Raw genomic sequence first — 12,306 nt, 5'->3', positions numbered from 1 at the left:
TCCAAGTATGCTGCTAAAGTCATTACCTTATAGTCAGCTTATCAGAGTTAAAAGGGTGGTGAGTCAGGAGGATAAATTGTCCTCAAGACTCAACCAAATGTGCAAGAAATTTTCAGATCGGGGTTATCCAGATTATGTATTGGATCTCAATAGACGGAAGGTGCATCTGTTGGATAGGCAGGACCTTCTCAGTGGTCAGACTGCTACTAAAAAGAATGTTCGGTTGCCATTCATCTCCACTTTCTCCTCATTAAGCCCACAGATTGGTGGGATTCTGAGGAGGGATTGGAAGATGTTGGAAAGAGCTCTTCCGAGGGTCACCGAATTCCGGGAGAGGCCTATGATGGCATATAGGAGAGGTAAAACACTCAAAAATAGTGTGGTTAAGGCCGATATTGGGTCGCATCGGAGAAACCAGATGTTTCTGGCCCCCCCGAAATATGGGTGCTTCCCATGTCTTGGTTGTAACATCTGTGATATGATGATCAAGGGTGGCATCTTCAATCACCCACATAATGGCCAACCTATAAATATCAAAGTTTTTTTTACGTGCCAATCATCGTATGTAATTTATCTGCTCAGCTGCCCATGTGGTCTTCACTATGTTGGTGAGACCACTACAGAGGTACGTCTCAGGATAAGAAATCACAAATCAAACATCAAAACTAAGAGACAAGATCTACCAGTATCGAGACATTTTGTTGAGAAGAAGCATAGTTTATCACAGCTGAGATTTAGAGTCATTGACTCGGTGCCTCAGCTTAGACGTGGCGGTGACAGGGGGTTAATGCTCAAAAGAAAAGAGCTCGAGTGGATTTTTAGACTAGAAACCATGTCTCCCAAGGGGTTGAACATAGAATATCCTTGTGGCCCACATATTTGAGTTAGTGACTATGTATTCATTTTCTCCCGTGGACCTATAAAGATAGGATGGGTTGGCGCTCTCAAAGGTATAATTTGTGTCTGTTATGTATAGCTCAAGTGAGGTCCTATGTTGACCTTCTTTGAATATACATACTATATTATATATTTTATATATCTCTTTTTAAACTTGCATATTTTGTATATTAATGCACTTTTTCTTTTCTTTCCACGTTTTAGATACATAACTGTTTGTTAAGCAATTTTGAGAGACATTGGAAAGCGGCAGAAGTTCTTCTCTCTCTAAAATGCATCAACGTTACACTTGGAATATATATTTGCAGGGCTCTATTGAGATAGCTAAATTCAATTATAACCTAGAAGTACTGTGTATCCGGACCATATAGTTGCAATGCTGTTCATGTATGTAATTCCTCCCAGATAATTCTAATAAACGTTAGTTCATTTCTCCATTCAAATATGGGTCCAACGTGTTTCTCTCTGCTATACTATTCTACTGGGACTATCTGATATCCATGTTTGGAGTGTGTATTGTTCCTTTTATATAATATACGTAGCATTCCCATCAGTGATTACAATCACATCATATTGAGAGAACATAACGTGTAGATTTGGTTTTTTACCACTAGGGGGCCACATACTACATTAGCAGCACTGCATCTATGTACACATATGCATTTGGTATAGCCTTTCTACTTATATGGACTTATATCGATATGCTTCTATGTGGATGGACAACTGAGTCCTAGTTACTGTTCCAATCCAAATTCGGATATTATGTTATATACAGATATTTATAGGTTCTTAATTAGCTGTATCCCGGCTGGCGCATGCGCAGGAGCGGTGGAACGCAAGCTCCGTTGTGGCGCGTGCGCAGTGGGAACCTGCTGTCTGATGCGGTCCACCGGATGAAATATCCGGTCTGGGCGCCATCTTGGGACATGCGCACTAGACACACACATGTGTGTGTCGGGCGCATTTTCCATCCTCTCTACAGATTGATTTACAGTGAGTACATGTGTGCTATGTAGTAATTAGCCTCTGCCTGCTTCCAATTATCTGAAATTGCCCTCATTTACAGTATCCCTTGCAATTTTCACCACATTTTGTATATATATTGTATTTTTCCTATATATTTCACAGTGGAAGAGTGATGTGCACTGTATAAAATGCTTTCATTTAATATTTACATATGCTCTATACATGTTTTGATGGATTTATACATATAATTGTTTTATTATCGATTGATGTATGCTCCTCCTATAAATGCTTGACACTTTATTCAGTTTGTTATGGCTTGAGAAAGGTTCCTGTTGAACCGAAACGTTGCTGTGTTGAGGTGAAATAAATCCACTTTTGCTTTCATCTACCTTGAAGTCCTGGTGCCGTTACTGCGCTCTACATCTTTCTCTATTGGATTTTGGGGAATTGATTCACCCCCAGGTAACGTGCACATGGCCTGATTTGTTATAGCATTGGAGTGCTGTGTTCATCTATTCTGGACTGTATATATATATATATATATATATATATATATTTATTATGCACACAGACACACACACACACTTTTTTTTCTTCAGGCGGAAACATGTGTATTGGGGCTATTTCCCCTGACATTTTAAGTCCTTAGTGACACCCCCGGCTGCTAGTGCTGCATTGTTGGGTCACTTAGGAGACCCAGCGATGCAGCTGAAAGCTGCAGACCGTCGGCCATGAGAAGTTTGCGGGGGCCCATGAGCATTTAGCTACGCCCCTGGTTATCTATAATCATAGGAGTCCCACCCTTCCCGTGGGAACAATGTCACCGGTCCCGTGCTGAAAATATCATTACAGTATGGGGCAGTATTCCCACGGAGAGGCAGGGACTCCTAGCATTGATAACTGTGATGCTAGGAGTCCGGCTCCATGAATTGTGGTCGGCCTGGGAAACACGGCCGATACACGCTCCGTATATCACGGACCAAACACGGCTGTCTGAATAAGGCCTTATTCTAGATACACAGTGCGGTCAAATCCCATTTTTTTCGCCACAATTTTTGCAAAATCGCAGCAAAAACGTGATTTGACAGGACTGTGAGACTATAGCCTAACTGCACTATTTTTTCATGTTTTGTATCCTTTTTTTTATGCAATTTTCGTATTCACGGCACAAAATCACGTGGTTTTGCCGCAATTTTTATATCGCGGAAAAAAAAACGCTAGGAAAACAAAACAAAAACCACAAAAACATTTTAACATACTTTATATATTCTACAAGTGGGGTCAGGAGGAATGGGAAGCAGGATGGAGAAGGGAGAAAAAAAATCACCAGCCTGCAGGTCCAGTCGGCTGTGTAGAGGAGCTGGCTGGGGGGCGGGATCTCCATACGGAGCTTCTGCTTCTCATGCTGCATCTTCCCCATCCAGTTCGTGAAGCAACAGGTATGCGAGAGGGGGGGGGGGGGGGGGGTGGCCTTTTCTTCAGCCATGTTTTCAGTACGGGAAAGTTTTCCCGCAGCGAGGCAGGGACTCCTAGCGTCATAGATAACGATGATGATAAGAGCCCGGCTCCCTGCAGTGTGTTCAGTTCGGGAAATACTGCCGACATACAGACCGTATATTCCGGACTGAACACGCTCGTGTGAATCCTGCCTTATAGTCCGAAAAATACGGTAGTCCGTGTTTGTAGTGAATGTAAACATGATTACTATACTATATCACTGCTTGCTGTAATTAAAGCCATACTATATCACGGCTTGTATACAGTACGCTTTATATAGCATGCGTGTCAGCTCGTGTAAAACACAGGTTATGCCACTCCAATAGACTAGAATATATACACACTATATGGACAAAAGTATAGGGATACCTCTTAACCCCTTAATGACATGTCACGTTCTGGTACGCAGCAGCCGTTAAGGGGAAGTATGGAGCGAGAGCACGGGCTGAGCTCGCTCCATACACAGCGGGTGACGGCTGTGTTAGGGTATGTGCACACGATGAGAGGCTTTTACGTCTGAAAAGACAGACTGTTTTCAGGAGAAAACAGCTGCCTCGTTTCAGACGTAAAAGCTCCTCCTCGCATTATGCGAGGCGTCTGTGACGCTCGTAAATCTTGAGCTGCTCTTCATTGACTTCAATGAAGAACGTCTCAAATTACATTGCAAAGAAGTGTCCTGCACTTCTTTGCCGAGGCAGTCAATTTACGCGTCGTCGTTTGACAGCTGTCAAACTACGACGCGTAAATGACAGGTCGTCTGCACAGTACGTCGGCAAACCCATTCAAATGAATGGGCAGATGTTTGCCGACGTATTGTAGCCCTATTTTTAGGCATAAAACGAGGAATAATACGCCTCGTTTACGCCTGAAAATAGGTCGTGTGAACCCAGCCTTACACAGCCGACACCTCACTGCAACGGGCGGAATCAAAGTTCACTTTGATTCTGCCTCTTTAACACCTTAAATGCCACAGTCAATCGCGACTGCGGCATTTCAATTGTTAGAATCAGGGGGCGCCCCCTCAAACAAGCCATCGCCCCCCACCGTTTTTGTGCGTCTACCGCCGTTATACCAGCGACAACATGTAGCCATTAATGAGAAGTTTGACAGCAGCACTGAATAGGGGGCTGATGCGGCTGTTGGCCACGTCAATGCCACTTTGTGTGGCCTTACCCTTAAAAGGGTTGTCCAGGTCGGGGGCTGTTCTTTATACTAACTACCTAACCACACGATAGGTAGTCCGTATATGATCAGTGGGATATCCGACATGTGGACTCCATACCGATCAGCTGTTCCGGGTGCCGAAAGCAGGAGGCTCCAACCACTGAATAGCGGCCGTGATGCGGTACTGCTCCTATTCAAGTGAATAGGAGCATAGCTGCAGTAACCCAGCATGACTGCAATAGAGCGGTCGGAGCCTTCTGCTTCCAGCGGCCAGAGACAGATGGAACAGCTGATCGGTACGGGGTCTGGGTGTCGGACCCCCACCGATCATATACTGATGACCTATCCTGTGGATAGTCTGGCATTGGGTTGTTTCTCTCTGCCCTTTTAAATAAAATAGCCAAGCAGGCATGTTTAGGCCAGGTTCACACATCACCTATTTGCTGCCAAATCTCCGTGCAGATTCTGCAAATGAGATTCCATAACAAAGTACAGTACAATGTAAGGGAATGGGGCCTTAACAAACCCCATTAATTTACAGCATAAAAAATCCATAGCAGATTCTAGACATGCGGACAGATTTTCAAATCCACAGCATGACCTGTCCCTGAACTGCCACAGGTTTTTACCAATGGATGAAATCCGCATCTAAATATTAGTGCAGATTTTTAGGCTGGCTCCTTGGTTGAACTTTTTGAGTATAATGTCTTTTTTCGACTGTACTAACTATTTAGTGTTTACACGATGGCGAGATATCAGTTTGACTGACAACTAACTCATTTGTAGATAGAAACGTTGCATCATTGTGTTGACTGAATAAACCACATCTTTTGGCTTTACTGGAGTGCTGTGGGATTTCTTTAAAAATATTCTAGAATCCTTTGATCGGGATTACCTGCTTGCACCCGCTACCATTTTGGATTTTGACTGCTAGTCTCTGCGCATGTATGTATGTATGTATGTATGTGTGAATGAATGTATGTATGTATGTATGTATGTATGTGTGAATGAATGAATGAATGTATGTATGTATGTATGTATGTGTGAATGTATGTATGTATGTATGTATGTATGTATGTATGTATGTGTGAATGTATGTATGTGTGAATGTATGTATGTATGTATGTGTGAATGTATGTATGTATGTGTGAATGTATGTATGTATGTGTGAATGTATGTATGTATGTGTGAATGAATGCATGTATGTGTGAATGAATATATGTATATATGTATGTGTGAGTGAATGTATGTATGTGTGAGTGAATGTATGTATGTGTGTATATATATGTATGTATGTGTGAATGTATGTATGTATGTATGTATGTGTGTGTGAATGTATGTATGTTTGAATGAATGCATGTATGTATGTATGTATGTGTGAATGAATGTATGTATGTATGTATGTATGTATGTATGTGTGAATGTATGTATGTATGTATGTGTGTGAATGAATGAATGTATGTATGTATGTATGTGTGAATGAATGTATGTATGTGTGAATGAATGTATGTATGTGTGAATGAATGTATGTATGTATGTGTGAATGAATGTATGTATGTGTGAATGAATGTATGTATGTGTGAATGAATGAATGTATGTATGTGTGAATGAATGTATGTATGTATGTGTGAATGTATGTATGTATGTGTGAATGAATGTATGTATGTATGTGTGAATGAATGAATGTATCTATGTGTGTATGTATGTATGTATGTATGTGTGAATGTATCTATGTGTGAATGTATGTGTGAATGTATGTATGTATGTGTGAATGTATGTATGTATGTGTGAGTGAATGTATGTGTGAATGAATGTATGTGTGAATGTATGTATGTATGTATGTATGTGAATGAATGTATGTATGTGAATGAATGTATGTATGTGAATGAATGTATGTATGTGAATGAATGTATGTGTGAATGAATGTATGTGTGAATGAATGTATGTGTGAATGAATGTATGTATGTATGTGTGAATGAATGAATGAATGTATGTGTGAATGAATGTATGTATGTGTGAATGTATGTATGTGTGAATGTATGTATGTATGTGTGAATGTATGCATGTATGTGTGAATGTATGTATGTATGTGTGAATGAATGTATGTATGTGTGAATGAATGTATGTATGTGTGAATGAATGTATGTATGTGTGAATGAATGTATGTATGTGTGAATGAATGTATGTATGTATGTATGTGTGAATGAATGTATGTATGTATGTATGTATGTGTGAATGTATGTATGTATGTGTGAATGTATGTATGTATGTGTGAATGTATGTATGTATGTGTGAATGAATGTATGTATGTGTGAATGAATGTATGTATGTGTGAATGAATGTATGTATGTATGAATGTATGTATATGTGAATGAATGTATGTATGTGTGAATGAATGTATGTATGTGTGAATGTATGTATGTGTGAATGTATGTGTGTGTGAATGTATGTGTGTGTGAATGTATGTATGTATGTGTGTGAATGTATGTATGTGTGAATGTATGTATGTGTGAATGTATGCAAGTGTGAATGAATGTATGTATGTGTGAATGTATGTATGTATGTGTGAATGAATGTATGTATGTATGAATGTATGTGTGAATGAATGTGTGTGAATGAATGTATGTATGTGTGAATGAATGTATGTATGTATGAATGTATGTGTGAATGAATGTGTGTGAATGAATGTATCTATGTGTGAATGAATGTATGTGTGAATGTATGTATGTATGTATGTGTGAATGAATGTATGTATGTATGTATGTGTGAATGAATGTATGTATGTGTGAATGAATGTATGTATGTGTGAATGAATGTATGTATGTATGAATGTATGTATATGTGAATGAATGAATGTATGTATGTGTGAATGAATGTATGTATGTGTGAATGTATGTGTGTGTGAATGTATGTGTGTGTGAATGTATGTGTGTGTGAATGTATGTATGTATGTGTGTGAATGTATGTATGTGTGAATGTATGTATGTGTGAATGTATGTATGTGTGAATGTATGCAAGTGTGAATGAATGTATGCAAGTGTGAATGAATGTATGTATGTGTGAATGAATGTATGTATGTATGTGTGAATGAATGTATGTATGTATGAATGTATGTGTGAATGTATGTATGAATGTATGTATGTATGTGTGAATGAATGTATGTATGTATGAATGTATGTGTGAATGTATGTATGTATGTATGTGTGAATGTATGTATGTGTGAATGTATGTGTGAATGTATGTGTGAATGTATGTGTGAATGTATGTGTGAATGTATGTGTGAATGTATGTGTGAATGTATGTGTGAATGTATGTGTGAATGTATGTGTGAATGTATGTGTGAATGAATGTATGTGTGAATGTATGTATGAATGTATGTATGAATGTGTGAATGTATGTATGAATGTGTGAATGTATGTATGACTGTGTGAATGTATGTATGAATGTGTGAATGTATGTATGTGTGAATGTATGTATGAATGTGTGAATGTATGTATGAATGTGTGAATGTATGTATGTATGTGTGAATGTATGTATGTATGTGTGAATGTATCTATGTGTGAATGTATGTGTGAATGTATGTATGTATGTGTGAATGTATGTATGTATGTATGTGTGAATGAATGTATGTATGTGTGAATGAATGTATGTGTGAGTGAATGTATGTGTGAGTGAATGTATGTGTGAGTGAATGTATGTGTGAATGAATGTATGTGTGAATGTATGTATGTATGTATGTGTGAATGTATGTATGTATGTATGTGAATGAATGTATGTATGTATGTGAATGAATGTATGTGTGAATGAATGTATGTGTGAATGAATGTATGTATGTATGTGTGAATGAATGAATGAATGTATGTATGTGTGAATGAATGTATGTGTGAATGTATGTATGTGTGAATGTATGTATGTATGTGTGTGTGAATGTATGCATGTATGTGTGAATGTATGTATGCATGTATGTGTGAATGAATGTATGTATGTGTGAATGAATGTATGTATGTATGTATGTATGTATGTATGTGTGAATGTATGTATGTATGTGTGAATGAATGTATGTATGTGTGAATGAATGTATGTATGTGTGAATGAATGTATGTATGTGTGAATGTATGTATGTATGTGTGAATGTATGTATGTATGTGTGAATGTATGTGTGTATGTATGTGTGAATGTATGTGTGTATGTGTGAATGTATGTATGTATGTGTGAATGAATGTATGTATGTGTGAATGAATGTATGTATGTGTGAATGAATGTATGTATGTATGTATGTATGAATGTATGTATATGTGAATGAATGTATGTATGTGTGAATGAATGTATGTATGTGTGAATGAATGTATGTATGTGTGAATGTATGTATGTGTGAATGTATGTATGTGTGAATGAATGTATGTATGTGTGAATGTATGTATGTGTGAATGTATGTATGTGTGAATGTATGCAAGTGTGAATGAATGTATGTATGTGTGAATGAATGTATGTATGTATGTGTGAATGAATGTATGTATGTATGAATGTATGTGTGAATGAATGTGTGTGAATGAATGTATGTATGTGTGAATGAATGTATGTATGTATGAATGTATGTGTGAATGAATGTGTGTGAATGAATGTATCTATGTGTGAATGAATGTATGTGTGAATGTATGTATGTATGTATGTGTGAATGAATGTATGTATGTATGTGTGAATGAATGTATGTATGTATGTGAATGAATGTATGTATGTATGTATGAATGTATGTGTGAATGAATGTATGTGTGAATGAATGTATGTGTGAATGAATGTATGTGTGAATGAATGTATGTGTGAATGTATGTATGTATGTGTGAATGTATGTATGTGTGAATGTATGTGTGAATGTATGTGTGAATGTATGTGTGAATGTATGTGTGAATGTATGTGTGAATGTATGTGTGAATGTATGAATGTATGTATGAATGTATGTATGAATGTGTGAATGTATGTATGAATGTGTGAATGTATGTATGACTGTGTGAATGTATGTATGTGTGAATGTATGTATGAATGTGTGAATGTATGTATGAATGTGTGAATGTATGTATGTGTGAATGTATGTATGTGTGAATGTATGTATGTATGTATGTGTGAATGTATGTATGTGTGAATGTATGTATGTGTGAATGTATGTATGTATGTGTGAATGTATGTGTGAATGAATGTATGTGTGAATGAATGTATGTATGTGTGAATGAATGTATGTATGTGTGAATGAATATATGTATGTGTGAATGAATGAATGTATGTGTGAATGAATGTATGTGTGAATGTATCTATGTGTGTATGTATGTATGTATGCATGTGTGAATGTATCTATGTGTGAATGTATGTGTGAATGTATGTATGTATGTGTGAATGTATGTATGTATGTGTGAATGAATGTATGTATGTGTGAATGAATGTATGTGTGAGTGAATGTATGTGTGAATGAATCTATGTGTGAATGTATGTATGTATGTATGTGTGAATGTATGTATGTATGTATGTGAATGAATGTATGTATGTGAATGAATGTATGTATGTGAATGAATGTATGTATGTGAATGAATGTATGTGTGAATGAATGTATGTGTGAATGAATGTATGTATGTATGTATGTGTGAATGAATGAATGAATGTATGTATGTGTGAATGAATGTATGTGTGTATGTATGTGTGAATGTATGTATGTGTGAATGTATGTATGTGTGAATGTATGCATGTATGTGTGAATGTATGCATGTATGTGTGAATGTATGTATGTGTGTATGTATGTATGTATGTGTGTATGTATGTATGTATGTATGTGTGAATGAATGTATGCATGTATGTGTGAATGTATGTATGTGTGTATGTATGTATGTATGTGTGTATGTATGTATGTATGTATGTGTGAATGAATGTATGTATGTATGTGTGAATGAATGTATGTATGTATGTGAATGAATGTATGTATGTATGTATGTGAATGAATGTATGTATGTGTGAATGAATGTATGTATGTGTGACTGAATGTGTAAATGTATGTATGTGTGAATGAATGAATGTGTGAATGAATGAATGAATGTATGTATGTATGTGTGAATGAATGTATGTATGTGTGAATGTATGTGTGAATGTATGTATGTGTGAATGTATGTATGTGTGAATGAATGTATGTGTGAATGTATGTATGTGTGAATGAATGAATGTATGTATGTGTGAATGAATGAATGTATGTATGTGTGAATGAATGAATGTATGTATGTGTGAATGAATGTATGTATGTGTGAATGAATGTATGTATGTGTGAATGAATGTATGTATGTGTGAATGAATGTATGTATGTGTGAATGAATGTATGTATGTGTGAATGAATGTATGTATGTGTGAATGTATGTATGTGTGAATGTATGTATGTGTGAATGAATGTATGTGTGAATGTATGTATGTGTGAATGTATGTATGTATGTATGTGTGAATGAATGTATGTATGTATGTGTGAATGAATGTATGTATGTGTGACTGAATGTATGTATGTGTGAATGAATGTATGCATGATTGAATGAATGTATGTATGTATGTGAATGAATGTATGTATGTGTGAATGAATGTATGCATGATTGAATGAATGTATGTATGTGTGAATGAATGTATGTATGTATGTGTGAATGTGTGAATGAATGTATGTATGTGTGTGTGAATGAATGTATGTATGTATGTATGTATGTATGTGTGAATGAATGTATGTATGTGTGAATGAATGTATGTATGTGTGAATGTATGTATATGTGAATGTATATATGTGTGAATGTATGTATGTGTGACTGAATGTGTGAATGTATGTATGTGTGAATGAATGAATGTGTGAATGAATGAATGTATGTATGTGTGAATGAATGTATGTATGTGTGAATGTATGTGTGAATGTATGTATGTGTGAATGAATGTATGTATGTGTGAATGAATGTATGTATGTGTGAATGTATGTGTGAATGTATGTATGTGTGAATGTATGTATGTGTGAATGAATGTATGTATGTATGTGTGAATGTATGTATGTGTGAATGTATGTATGTGTGAATGAATGAATGTATGTATGTGTGAATGAATGAATGTATGTGTGAATGAATGAATGTATGTATGTATGTGTGAATGAATGTATGTATGTGTGAATGAATGTATGTATGTGTGAATGAATGTATGTATGTGTGAATGAATGTATGTATGTGTGAATGAATGTATGTATGTGTGAATGAATGTATGTATGTGTGAATGTATGTATGTGTGAATGTATGTATGTGTGAATGAATGTATGTATGTGTGAATGTATGTATGTATGTATGTATGTGTGAATGTATGTATGTATGTATGTGTGAATGAATGTATGTATGTGTGAATGAATGTATGTATGTATGTGTGAATGAATGTATGTATGTGTGACTGAATGTGTGAATGAATGTATGTATGTGTGAATGAATGTATGCATGATTGAATGAATGTATGTATGTGTGAATGAATGTATGTATGTATGTATGTGTGAATGTGTGAATGAATGTATGTATGTGTGTGTGAATGAATGTATGTATGTATGTATGTATGTGTGAATGAATGTATGTATGTGTGAATGTATGTATATGTGAATGTATATATGTGTGAATGTATGTTTGTGTGAAAGTATGTATTTGTGAATGTATGTGTGAATGTATGTATGTGTGAATGTATGTATGTGTGTATGTGTGAATGAATGTATGTATGTGTGAATGAATGTATGTATGTGTGAATGAATGTATG

This window comes from Rhinoderma darwinii, chromosome 5 (assembly GCF_050947455.1).
Source record: "Rhinoderma darwinii isolate aRhiDar2 chromosome 5, aRhiDar2.hap1, whole genome shotgun sequence".
NCBI lineage: Eukaryota > Metazoa > Chordata > Amphibia > Anura > Rhinodermatidae > Rhinoderma > Rhinoderma darwinii.
The sequence above is the reverse complement of the archived record's forward strand: the minus strand, read 5'-3'. Positions refer to the sequence as shown.